Here is a 13,203-nt window from a genome sequence, read left to right on the forward strand (position 1 = left end):
CTTGCAAGAAAGTGACACTGCCCTGTAAAACCTGTTGGGAGCTTACGGACAAAGGACCGCGTGCTCTACTCGGACTTGAAGTCAGGGAGCTGATGAGACCATAGTTATACTGGACTGGAAAGAATTTCGGGTTCAAATTCACTTCCATTCAGCAAAGATGAAATCCTCCTTCAGGGGCTAGGCACTGAGGAATGGGTGAACAAAAAACTGTTCTTGCTTTTGAGGAGCCTGGTGTAGTCGGGGAGGCAGATAGTTACAACTTGACTGGAGTCGACAGTCTTCAGGGTATTAATTTAATGTGATAGTTACATAGAGGTGTGAATTAGCGGGGGGTTAGAATTCAGTGGTGTGGGTCACTGGAGCTTATTTCTTGACCAGCAGGGAACATTGTGTGTGTGTGTGTGTGTGTGTGTGTGTGTGTGTGTGTGTGTGCACGCGTGTGTCTGGATCTCTTTCTAAAAATGAACGTGCAAGGCACATAGCTGTTTCTCTGTTCATTCAATTCATTCATCTCTATCACTGAACATAGAATAATTCTCTTTATCATGATCTATACGGATGCACTTTTTGGATACATTTTGCAATAAAATAGAGTGCATATTTTATGATTTCCACTCTGTGTATCTATCCATTGCATTTTTAACTGAGTTCTTGATGAAATATATTGACTAAATTCACTGTTTTGGGTAATCTAGGCCAGTTTTGCTAGGGCTTTCTAGTATAATTTAGAGTGTACATTATGTTTTGGGATGAGCCATTTCATTCTGAATGTAGTCATCACGAAGATCACGTTTTTAATTTAATTTTTTAAAGTTTATTTATTTTGAGAGAGACAGAGCAAGCAGGGGAGGGGCAGAGAGAGGGAGAGAGAATCCCAAGCAGGCTTTGGAATGGCAGCACAGAGCCCAATGTGGGGCTCAAACTGATGAGCCACAAGATCATGACTTGAGGTGAAACCAAGAGTCAGATGCTTAACCAACTGAGCAACCCAGGTCTCCCGAGATCACATTTAAAAAGATGTCTATTGGGGCGCCTGGGTGGCTTAGTCAGTTCAGCGTCCAACTTTCGCTTAGGTCATGATCTCGCGGTTCGTGGGTTCGAGCCCTGCGTCGGGCTCTGTGCTGACTGCCGGCTCAGAGCCTGGAGCCTGTTTCAGTCTGTGACTCCCTCTCTCTCTGACCCTCCCCTGCTCATGCTGTCTCTCTCTCTCCTAGAAATAAATAAAAACATAAAAAAAAAAAAGATGTCTATTTATTTATTTATTTTTGAGAGAGAGAGAGAGAGAGAGAGAGCAGAGGAGGGACAGAGAGGGAGGGAGACAGAGAATCCCAAGCAGGCTTTGTGCTGTTAGCACAGAGCCTGACATGGGGCTCCATCCTATGAACCTTGATTTCATGACCTGAGCCGAAACCGAGTTAGACACTTAACCGACTGAGCCACCCAGGTGCCCCACCAAGGTCACGTTCTTTTTTAAGGCAAAACTCAATTTCATGTAGTAGGGCAAAGGATTTTTTTTCCTGCATCGTGTTTTCATAGAAACTCGCAAAGAAAGTTACTTGCAATTTACTTTTACAGTGAATGAAGTTCCTTTATTAAGAACAATAACATTATACTCAGTCAGGACTATTCATAGAGAGTTCAAGTGGTGTAGGCCCCTGCGTTTTCACAGTGTGGCAGTCTTCCGAATGATGGCATTGAATGTGGCCTCATGATTCAGTCTCATGTGCTTGTTTTGTTTTCAAACTATTTCTTTTGTAGTAAAATATACAAAACGTAACATTGACCATTGTTACCGTTCAAAAAAATTTTTTAACATTTATTTATTTTTGAGAGAGAGAGAGCGAGAGAGAGAGAGAGAGCGCATGAGCAGGGGAGGGGCAGAGAGAGCAAAACACAGAATCCAAAGCAGGCCCCAGGCTCTGAGCTGTCAGCGTAGAGCCAGATGTGGGGCTCAAACCCACGAACCGTGAGATCATAACCTGAGCCCAAGTAGGACGCTTGATCGACTGAGCCCCCCAGCAGACCAGGGCGGTGGCATCAAGTGCGCTGACATTGTTGTGTGACCATCACCACCGTCCATCCCCAGAATCATGTCATCCTCACAACCGAAACTTGGTACCCATTCACCAATGTGGCTTTGCTTTTACAAGGTGTTTTTCCCCCTTAGGCTTAAAGTTCTTCTGAATTCTGGAATTGTGTGTATTTGTTTGAATAGGTAATACATTCACGTAGAACAAAATGTAAAAGGTTCCAAAGAGCGCCCAGGGAAAAATCTCTCCACGCCTTTTCTCCCACGAGCAGCTTCCCATCATACCCTGAGGACTGCGAGCAACTTTCAACATGTCACGCCGTAAAAGTGCCGGCTCCAAGGGCTTTCCATTTCTTACTAGGATGCGTGACGCTGAACTGTCCCCCGGTGAGGCTGAACCTACTTCATCCCCGGCAGCCCGTCTCCCCACACCTTCAGCAGATCGACTCGTTGTCAAACCTGCCCCCTTGTCCATCGTTGGGTAAAAAACGATAATGCAGCACGACTAAGCTCACATGTCTCTAAAAAAGTGAGACCGAGCATTTTTTCAAGGGCTTCTGTATGCCTTTCTGTGAACTCTTCAAGTCGCTTGACTTTTTTCTTTCCTTCTATTGAGCTCTGGATCTGTCTTGTTCTGAGTTTAGGAATAAAGATCTGCAACCCTCTCCCACTGGCTGATGGGAGTGGAGTGAGCGCGTCCCCAGGATCGATGCCTGTAAAATACCCTTCTGCAGGTGCGTGGGGGTACACCTGTCTGTGCGTGCTGGTCTTGGCCTCGCTGTGATTATAATTCTCGGTGGGAATGAGAACAGCCTGGGAAATGCGTTCTTGGCTCCGCCAGGGCTGCTGGACCTCCACACCAGCCGCCGCGGGAGGCCAGTCTTCGTTATCCCAGCAACTGGGCTGAGAATTACTTCAGGTTTTCTTTCACATTCCAAAGTGCCGAGCTGTATGCACGCACGCATCCATTCAACCACTTATTAATGAGTACGCTGAGTCAGCCATCGGGCTCAGTGCTGTGGGGAATACAAAACAGGTGTCTCAATCCATGCCATAAAGGACTCTATGGCCCGTTTAGGGAAAGGAGACACACAGGCTGAATAAAAGATGGAAAATAAACCCACTGTGGGTGAGGCTTGGAGCAAGAAAGACTAAGGCTTGGGGTAGAAGGAAACGACGACAATACCCCTCATGTACTAAGTGACAATTCTACGTGAGACACTATTGGAAGGTTGGTACAGGTGTTTACCTGTAAGGAAGGTACCCTCCCCTCACACAGTTTGCTCACTGCCGTATACCTAGTGCATGGTGTCTGCGCAGCCGATGTTCAGTATTTGTAGGATGAACAGCCGAGCTCCATGTGACAGATGAGGAAACTGAGGTTCAGGGACCAGAACTGCCTTCCCTAAGGTCCCGCTCACGTGCTAAGTGGAGGAGCTACGATGTGAGCCCAGGTGGGTCTACCTGACTCTCAAGTCCGCGCCCTTCCTCTTCACCACATCGAGCCCTGCGGAACCCCGGGGGAGAGACAGGAGCCCCCAGCGAGGATGTCACCCTTGGCAGGGGGACCCAGGAGACTGTCCCCGGAGGGCAGAAAGGCACATGGTTTGGGGGCTCGCGCTGGAGGGAGGCTGCTGTGTCTGGAGCAAAGAGAACCAGAAGACAGGACAGAAGTGGGACTGGACAGGCCGATGACCCTGACCGAGGAGGCTGGCCTTTCTCGGTTTTTGTTTGGGACGGAAGATGGACAACTTTTTTTTTTTTTAAACAACTTTATGGAGATAGAATTCATATTCATACCATTCGCCGACTTAAAGCGTACTGTTCAGTGGCTTTCAGTAAATTCACAGGTATCTACAACTATCATCAACTGTCAACTTTAGAACATTTTCATCAGCCCCCACAGAAACCATATATATATATAATTTTTTGAGTAAAAATATTTCATTAAATAATATGATTATAGAGAGACTTTTCCCATAAGATTACAGGGAGGATAGGTTCCCTAGCAGTGGAGCCTGTGATGGGGACCCCTGTGCCCGTGATTTGCAGAAGGAAGGTCGTCGGGGGAAGCAGGAGAAGGCAGCCAGGAAGCCAAGTGTGGTGGGACAGACAGACAGATGGACAGTAATGGTCTCAGATGGAGGCAGCTTCAGCTTGAGCCCCTGGGGTAGCTGTGAGCCTCCCTCCCAGTGCAGGGGGGTCCTCAACATCGGGCAGCACTCTCCGCACCTACTTAGCACTACAGGAAACAGCATCACGGCCGCCCAGCGGCTGCTGAGGCCAGAAGCATGCGGCCCACCCTCGACCCCTCCCTGTGCCTCTCATTCCACCCTCGGCTTGTCCAACCCATCAGTCAGTTCTGTCCTTCCCGTCGCTTCTCCCTATCTCTACGACCACCACCCTAGTCTAGCCACAGTTATTTGTGAAGGTCAAGGAGATAGGGCAACCGTGTTCCTGGAAGCTGGAAAGATCTTAAGGGGCCTCTCCACTTCTAATCATGCTTCTTTATTGCCTTTCTCCCCGCAGGGAGGTCTGTTAAACACACACGTCGGCCTCCAACACTCCTCTAACTCTCCGGTGGCTTCCTGTCTTACACAGAATCAAATCCCGGTTCCTTACGGGGCTCCTGGAGTGAATAGAACTTTGCTACATGGGACCCTCCTCCATATTTTATTTTATATTATATTATTTTATTTCTTTTTTAGATGCTTATTTGAGAGAGAGAGAGAATCTCAAGCAAGCTCTGTGTTGTCAGCGCAGAGCCCGATGCAGGGCTCGAACTCATGAACCATGAGGTCATGACCTGAGCTGAAGAGTCGGATGCTTAACCGGCTGAGCCACCCAGCTGCGCCTCTCCTCTGTATTTTAGAGTATGTGGCGTCTCTGATCCCTACCTGAATGTCAGTGGTGCCCATAGTCACTATGACAACCACAAGCACCCCAATCATTACCAAATTCCCCTGGAAGGGGCTAGTACTTCCCCTGGTTGAGAAGCTCTGCATTATTCTCTGGCCTCTGTCCATGGCGGGACCTCCCTACAGTCATTCACTCACGACATATGCCAAACACTTACCCTGGCACTTCTCTCCTCCCTCATCGCCCTTCACCGCCCCCCCCCCCCCACTTCTAGTCCTCAAATATGCCACGTGGATGTCAGCAATGGGACATTTGCACATGTTGATCTTCTTTGCTGACATGCTTTCTCCCTCCAGATCCTCACATGGCTGACTTCTTCTTGTCATTTATATTTCAATTCAAGTGTCATCTTCCCAAAGATACCCTTCTGAACCACCCTAAGCAAAGTGGAGGCCTCCCAAGGCACTCTCTATTATGTCACCCTGTCTTGTGTTTGTCACAGCACATGCCACTACCTCAAAGTACCTGCTCCGTTTGTTGGCTGATTGTCTTCTCCACTGGACTGTCAGCTCTGAGGGAACTGGGACTTTGTCATGTTACTCACTGGATCCCCTGTTGTCGCTTTTACAAATTAATGCACAAACTTGGGCGGCCTGGCTGGCTCAGTTGGTAGAGTGTGCAACTCTTGATCTCTGGGTTGTGAGTTCAAGTCCCATGTTGGGTGCAGAGATTATTTAAAAATAGAATCTTAAAAAACCCCACAGATTTATTACCTTATGTTTCTGGAGGTCAGAACTCTGAAATGGATTTCACTGGTGGTAGGAGCCCTTAGGGGAGAATTCAGTCCCTTGCCTTTTTTTAAAAAAAGTTTTTGATGTTTTTTTTTTTCTTTTTTTTTTTTTTTTTAATTTATTTCTAGGAGAGAGAGAGAGAGACAGTGTGAGCAGGGGAGGGTCAGAGAGAGAGGGAGTCACAGACTGAAACAGGCTCCAGGCTCTGAGCTGGCAGTCAGCACAGAGCCCGACGCGGGGCTCGAACCCACGAACCGTGAGATCATGACCTAAGCGAAAGTCGGACGCTTAACCGACTAAGCCACCCAGGCGCCCCATAAAGTTTTTGATGTTTTATTTATTTTTGAGAAAGAGAGAGAGAGAGAGAGAGAGAGAGCGTGAGCAGGGGAGGGTCAGAGAGAGAGGGAGATATAGAATCCAAAGACAGGCTCCCGGCTCTGAGCTGTCAGTGCAGAGCCGAACGTGGGGCTTGAACCCACCAACCGTGAGATCATGACCTGAGCCAAAGTCGGACGCTTAACGGACTGACCCACCCAGGTGCCCCAGTCCCTTGCCTTTTTTACCTTCTAGAGGCTTCCCACATTTTTTGCCTCCTGGTCCCTTCCTCCATCTTCAAAGCCAGAAATGGCTGGTCGAATCTGATGTGACATTCCTCTGACGTCATTCTAATTTCACTTATATATAAGGGTGCTGATGATTATATCAGGATAATTACCCAAGATAATCCAGGATAATCTCCCCGTCTCAAGACCCTTGAGTTAATCACACCCACAAGGTCTTCTTTGCCACGTAGGGTACTATATCCACAGGTTTCAGGGATTCGGAGGTAGACATTTTTGGGGCCCATTATTCTGTTGTCCACTGTACACTTTGGCCTCAAGGACACAGGGAGGCAGGACAGTGTTCCTGGGCCCTGGTGGGGACTGGAGCCATGGAGAAGTCTCAGGTGGGTTGCTGCAAGCAAAAAAGGGCTCAGCAGGGAAGGAAGAAATACCCTAGTCATTCCTCCTGCACTCTGACCTCCTGCTGTCGCTTCCCATCGGCTCAACCCATTGACCCAACGTCCCACTGGCCTAACCCATCTGCAAGCCAGAGGGCTGACGTGTCCGGGCACAGTGTACCGGACCGAGAATGGATCTAGGGTGGGGCCAGGGGTTAAGTGGAGAAAACAAGCCCCCTGGACTTCGCTACTCAAGGTGCCATCTACCAACCAGCACCATCGGCATCACCTGGGGCTGTTGCATATGGAGACCCTCAGCCCCACGGAATCAGAATCTGCATTTTTTACAAGATTGCCAAGGGGTGTAGAGGCGCGTTTGTAATTTGAAACACGGTGCACTTGGAGGAGTTCTATGGGGAGATAAAGGCCACACGGGAAATGATACCCAGGCTTGGGCCAGTTCATGTCCGTGGACACGGATTTGAGAATCCCCTGACGTCACAAGAGTAGCCGCGAAGACTAAGAAAAATTCAAAGAACAAGACAAGCGTCATCCCACAGCGACTTGGAAACAGCTTCAGATATTCTTAGACATCACACCTACCAGGACCGAGTCTGTGAAAGCCCAAGCATATGTGAAATCCATCGAACTGGGAAGAAAAGGGGAAAACATTTTAAAGGAAGCGAACTCTAAAATTAAAATCTGTTCAGGAGGTGACAGATGCATCTGCGTCCTGATAGATTTCTCGACTTGTAAAAGCGATTTTTCCCCCGTCTTCATTCATACATGTTTGATGGTTGTTTTTCGTATTCCCATTTCCCCCCCTCGCGTTAAAATCACTTTCCTTCTTTCTAAAGGGTTGCTTTCCCCAAGTGTTACTTTGTATGAAGTCTTTAGAAAATGTCTAACAAAGGTCTGGGTTATGGACAGAAACAACCCCTGAATTTCAGTCATACAATGATCCTCTAACCATAAACTATTGTGAATTGATTTATCGTGTTTAATAGCTTTTCCGCCTTTGAAAATAGACTAAAATCCTTGCCAGGGACCATGTAATTCTTATCTTTATATTTTAGAATAAACCATCAGGTTTCTGCTAAGGGGGAGTCAGAATGAATGTTTTGGTTTGAGATGTTACATACATTTGAATTGTAGGGTCCAGGCAGAGATGGAGCTTTCTCTCCTCGGTGGGTTGATCCTGCTTGGAAAAACAGGGTTTTGGGCCTCCCACCGGCTTGAGTTCATTTTCTGGTTTTGCCACTTACTGGCTGTGTGATTTTGGACAAGTCCATCGAGACTTTAGATTCTGATTCCTCTTTAGGTAAATAGAGATAATGGTACCTATTGTGGACTATTGAGAAGCTGAATGGCAGTAGATGATCCAGGACATAGTAGGTGCCCAATAAACATCTATGTTCTTCCCTTAGGGCCTGGGAAGGTCTTGCGGGCCCTGGACATAGCCTGTTCTTGTGTTACACAAATTTACCAGTTGATGGCACACAGCAGGGAAGATGTGAACAAAATTCATGCTTTGCATTCCGTCCGAAGAGGTAATTGTTGAGCAAAAATCTTTTACTTTAATCACAGTCAATTAGTTTTGCAAATCCTCAGCAAGCCTTCCTCCCAGGCGTGGAAGGCAAAACTTGATTCAAACACACTTTGGAAGTGCCAACATGCTTTTGTTTTTTTCCTAAAGGCTTTTACTCTTGGGAATAGAAATGGGTTGATCAGTTCCTCTGCTTTGGAAAAGTGGGAAATTGCTTCAGTTTGAGAAGGGGGTGATTTGAAAGAGGGGAGATTGGGGGAAGACTGAGACTAAAGACCCAACCATGCGTCTTGCCTGTGTCATTCCGGCAAGTGACTTAAGATTTCAGAGCCTCACTGAGAAAGGCGCTGACCGTCACAGTGTACTCCCTATGCAACTGTACAGAATCAGTGAGTGAGCAGCCATTTGTTTGTAGGAGTAAAGCCGTGAAAGACACCCTGGATAACCCTTCTACAGAAGAAGGGACAGACTCAACGGGAATCCCTTATGCCAATGTCTGATACACAGAGGAAAGGAGTGGATCACATCAGAGTGGATGAAGCATACAAAGCAAGAAGCAAGCACATCATGGAAGAAAATGAACAGAATGAGACCATTTATTTTACATACTGAGCAACATGCAAAAGTAGTAATGCAAGGTGTGGAAGAAAAAAATCATTTGTAGTAAAACTATAAAGGATAGTACAGGAATGATAGCCCTCATTTTCTAGATAGTTGTTGCTCTGGCCCAAGGAAGGGAGAATAATGAGATCAGAGAGGGGCCGAGTGGGGTGCCAGTGGCTTCGAGAATGCCTATTTTAGCTAAATGTTTCCAAGCTATTAATTTTTATAACTTATCACAGAAGATATATGTTTATAAGATTATATGTTCCACGTATTCTGTTGAAGGTTTGAAATATGTCAATATGAAACATTGAGCAGATTAACTGAGACCATAAATGTGACACTCCCCCTCGCCACAGGAAGTGCAGTGAAGTCAGCTGCATAACAGCCAGTACTCACCATTTATTGAGTGATTACTATATGCAAGGTGCTGTGTTAAGTGCTCAACATACATTTCTTTTTTTTTTTAGGTTTTTTACATTTTATTTTATTTTTTTTATGTTTCTATTTTTGAGAGAGAGAGAGATAGAGCATGAGCGGGGGAGGGGCAGAGAGAGAGGGAGACACAGAATCCGAAGTAGGCTCTAGGCTCTGAGGTGTCAGTGCAGAGCCTGACATGGGACTCAAACTCAAACCATGAGATCATGACCTGAGCCATAGTCAGAAGCTTAACCGACTGAACCACCCAGGCACCACTAGATTTTATTTTAGAGAGTGAGTGTGCCAGCAGGGGAGGGAGCAAAAGAATCTTAAGCAGCCTCCATGCACAGTGTGGAGCCTGACATGGAGCTTGATCCCAGGACTATGGGATCACGACCTGAGCCAGAGTCAAGAGTTGACCCTCAACTGACTGAGCCACCTAGGCGCCCCGACATGAATTTTCTTATTACATCCACACAGCCACCATACCAGGGAGGTGCTGCTATTATTTTCATTTTACAGATGAGTGCACTGAGGCAGATAGCCAACACACATCCATTGGGCATTTGCTAAGCGCCAGGCACCATAGTGTTATATTTGCACCATCTTATTTCATCCTCTACAACCCTGGACGCTACACCAAAAACACAGCTTTCCACCAAGGGTTGGCAAACTTCTTCCGTAAAGGGCCAGACAGTAAATATCTATACTTTGTGATGTCTCTTATGACTGTTCCATTCTGCTGTTAGAACAGGACAGCAGCCAGAGACAGCGCCTGAATGAGTAGCACAGTATGCCAATAAAACTTTATTGATGGACAGTGAGGTTTGAGTTTCATTTAAGGTTCCCATGTCACAAGATTACATTTTCCTTTTGATTTTTGCCAACCATTTGAAAATATAATAATTATTCTTTTAGTTCACTGGATCTGGACCGTGGATTATACTTGGCAAAGCATGACTTTAATTTTTTTAATGTTCATTTATTTTTGAGGGCCAAAGAGAGACAGAGCATAGCAGGGGAGGGGCAGAGAGAGAATGAGACACGGAATCTGAAGCAGGCTCCAGGCTCTAGGCTGTCAGCACAGAGCCGGATGCGGGGTTCGAACCCACGAACTGTGAGATCATGACTTGAGCCAAAGCCGGACACCCAACCGATGGAGCCACCCAGGTGCCCTGGCAAAGCAGGACTTTAGGTGGTCAGTTCCCTGAGGGCAAGAACTTTGTTGACTTAACTCACTGTACACTCAGAGCTGGCACACCATTAGGGACTCTGTAGGTTTGATGAACGAATGAATAGTAGCTGATATAGCAGAAGTGAGATGTTGATGATGTTTTTCTCTCCACTTTTGGCAACTGCCCTTGACATGAGTACAGTGAGCACTTTTTTAGGGGACGCTATTAACAATGTCTGTCCCAGGCAGGCCGGGATGCTTGGTTGCCACAGTGCTCCCAGCTGGGGACATGGCTCTTCATCATGGTGACAGCAGATCCTTGGCCTCTGTCTGTATTTGCACACATACGTGCATGGATATTAAACAGTTACTGACTTTTCCCCACAATTTTTTTTAACGTTTAATTATTTATTTTGAGAGAGAGCGCGCGCGTATGCATGTGTGAGTGGGAGAGGGGTAGAGAGAGAGACCAACTGAGCCACAGGCACCCCCCAATTTTGAATTTGAAATAATTCAACACCTGCAAAAGACTTGCAAGAGTAATAGATTAGTACAATAACCATATATTTGTCCCCTGATGGAGCCAGGATTATACTGTGTATCTCTCTTTTTATCTGTTATTTCTCTACCAATCATCATCATCATCATCATCAATCATCTATCATCTCTCAGTGTTTTTCTTTTTTTTTTTTAAATTTTTTTTAATGTTTTATTTATTTCTAGGAGAGAGAGAGAGAGACAGCATGAGCAGGGGAGGGTCAGAGAGAGAGGGAGTCACAGACTGAAACAGGCTCCAGGCCCTGAGCTGGCAGTCAGCACAGAGCCCGACGCGGGGCCCGAACCCACAAACCGCGAGATCATGACCTAAGCGAAAGTCGGACACTTAACCGACTAAGCCACCCAGGCGCCCCTCTCAGTGTTTTTCTAAGAACCAGATGCAGACAGCATGACACTTCACTTTTCAATGCCGCAGTGTGGAAATCCTCATGGCATTTCCCTTTCATATCCACAATACAACATTCACATTCAGGAAACTGAACATCGATGCAACGCCATTGTCTAAAATACAGTCGATATTTTAATTTCTCCAGTTATCTCCAATTTACAGCTTTTTTTTGAACCAGGATCCAATCAAAGATCATGCTTGGAATCTAGTAGTCCTTTTTCTTCATTCTCTTGGAATTCAGAACATTTCCTTTGCCTCTTTCTGTCTTTCATGGCGTTGGTATTTGAAAAGCACGGGCCATTTGATTTGTACAAGGTCTGTCAATTTGGATTTGTTTGATTGCTTCTTATAATTAGTTTCAGGTTAAACAGTTTTGGCAAAAATGCCATGTGGGGGATGCTGTGGGTCCCAATGGGCAGTGCAATGTGTCATTTGTCCCATTAAAAAAAAATTTATTTATTTTGAGAGAGAGAGAGAGAGAGGGAGAGCAGGGGAGGAGCAGAGAGAGGGAGAGAGAGAATCCCAAGCAGGCTCCACACTGTCAGTGCAGAGCCCAACATGGGGCTCGATCTCACGAACATGAGATCATGACCTGAGCTGAGATCAAGAGCCAGACGCTTACCTATCTGAGCCACCCAGGCGCCCCTCACTTGTCCCATTAGTGACGAGGTTAACTTTGTTCATGTGGTTAAGGTAATCTGTCTGATTTTTTCCCCGTAAAGGAATCTTTTCCCTTCGCAATTAACATCTGCCATCGTTCAACTCAAAGGAAATGCCATGCAAGAGAAGAACGGTTAGAGGGTGTAAGTAGGAAAAGACAAACAGGTAAAGGGCGCCTGACAGATGCAGTTTGCCAGCTTCCAGGTTCTTATAAACTTAAGGGTGACTGAATTCAACCAGTGAAATAGCTCATGGCTCCTTGCTTCGTGGCTGTATGAATGCAAAGCAGTGCTCTCACTCAGCAACTGCAGATTTATTGACTGAGTTAACTCTCCACAATTCGGTGGTTCAGGCGGTCTGCTGGGTGCGGCAAATCTTCCTTGGTGGTTGCATTAGTTTTCAAACTGTGTAGCTACGAAGACAGGACATGGCCAGCCTCCCCTCCTCTACATGTTCTTTAAAGGGCAGCAATGCGGATACGTGCCACCATGTTCTAGGACACAATTTCTGTCACCTGATGATTACAATAGTCCTTACAATAGACCCTTAGTGGTCCCTCCAACATCTGCTCTGCTCACTTTCTTACCCCAGGCTGTTCTCCTTAAAGCAGCCCCAGTGCACTTTACAACATTCAATTCAGATTACTAATGCTATTCTTCTTGAAACTTTACCTATTGTTCTTAGGATAAAAATCCTTAGAATAATATGTACTGGGGATGGTCTGGCTCTTATCTTTCTCTCAGACCTCATTTTCTTCCACTCTTGCCTGTCATTAGTCTCTGAACCCGAGCCACAATGGCTTTCTTTTGGTTTGACAAAAATGCTTCTGCCTCAGGGCCTTTGCATATACTTCACTAGTTTTTAATGTTTATTTTTGAGAGAGACCACAAGCAGGGAAGGAGCAGAGCAAGGAAGACAGAGGATCCAAAGCAGGTTCTGTGCTGTCAGCAGAGAGCCCAATGTGGGACTTGAACTCATGAACTGTGAGATCATGACCTGAGTTGAAGCCGGATGCTGGAGCGACTGAGTCACCCAGGCGCCCCTCCACTATCTTTGGACCTGAAACATTCTTCTTTCATTCTCTTACTAAGGTAACTACTTGTGCTATATGCTCCCTAAACACGGATCTGATTTTGGGTAGGTCTGCATCCAGAAGCTCCAAAAAAGAGATTTATCTCTTGAGTCACTGTGGTCTGTCTTTAGGCTGTTTCTTTCTTCATAGTAGCAAGCTGGCT

This window comes from Crocuta crocuta, unplaced genomic scaffold (assembly GCF_008692635.1).
Source record: "Crocuta crocuta isolate KB4526 unplaced genomic scaffold, BGI_CrCroc_1.0 scaffold29, whole genome shotgun sequence".
Taxonomy (NCBI): Eukaryota; Metazoa; Chordata; class Mammalia; order Carnivora; family Hyaenidae; genus Crocuta; species Crocuta crocuta.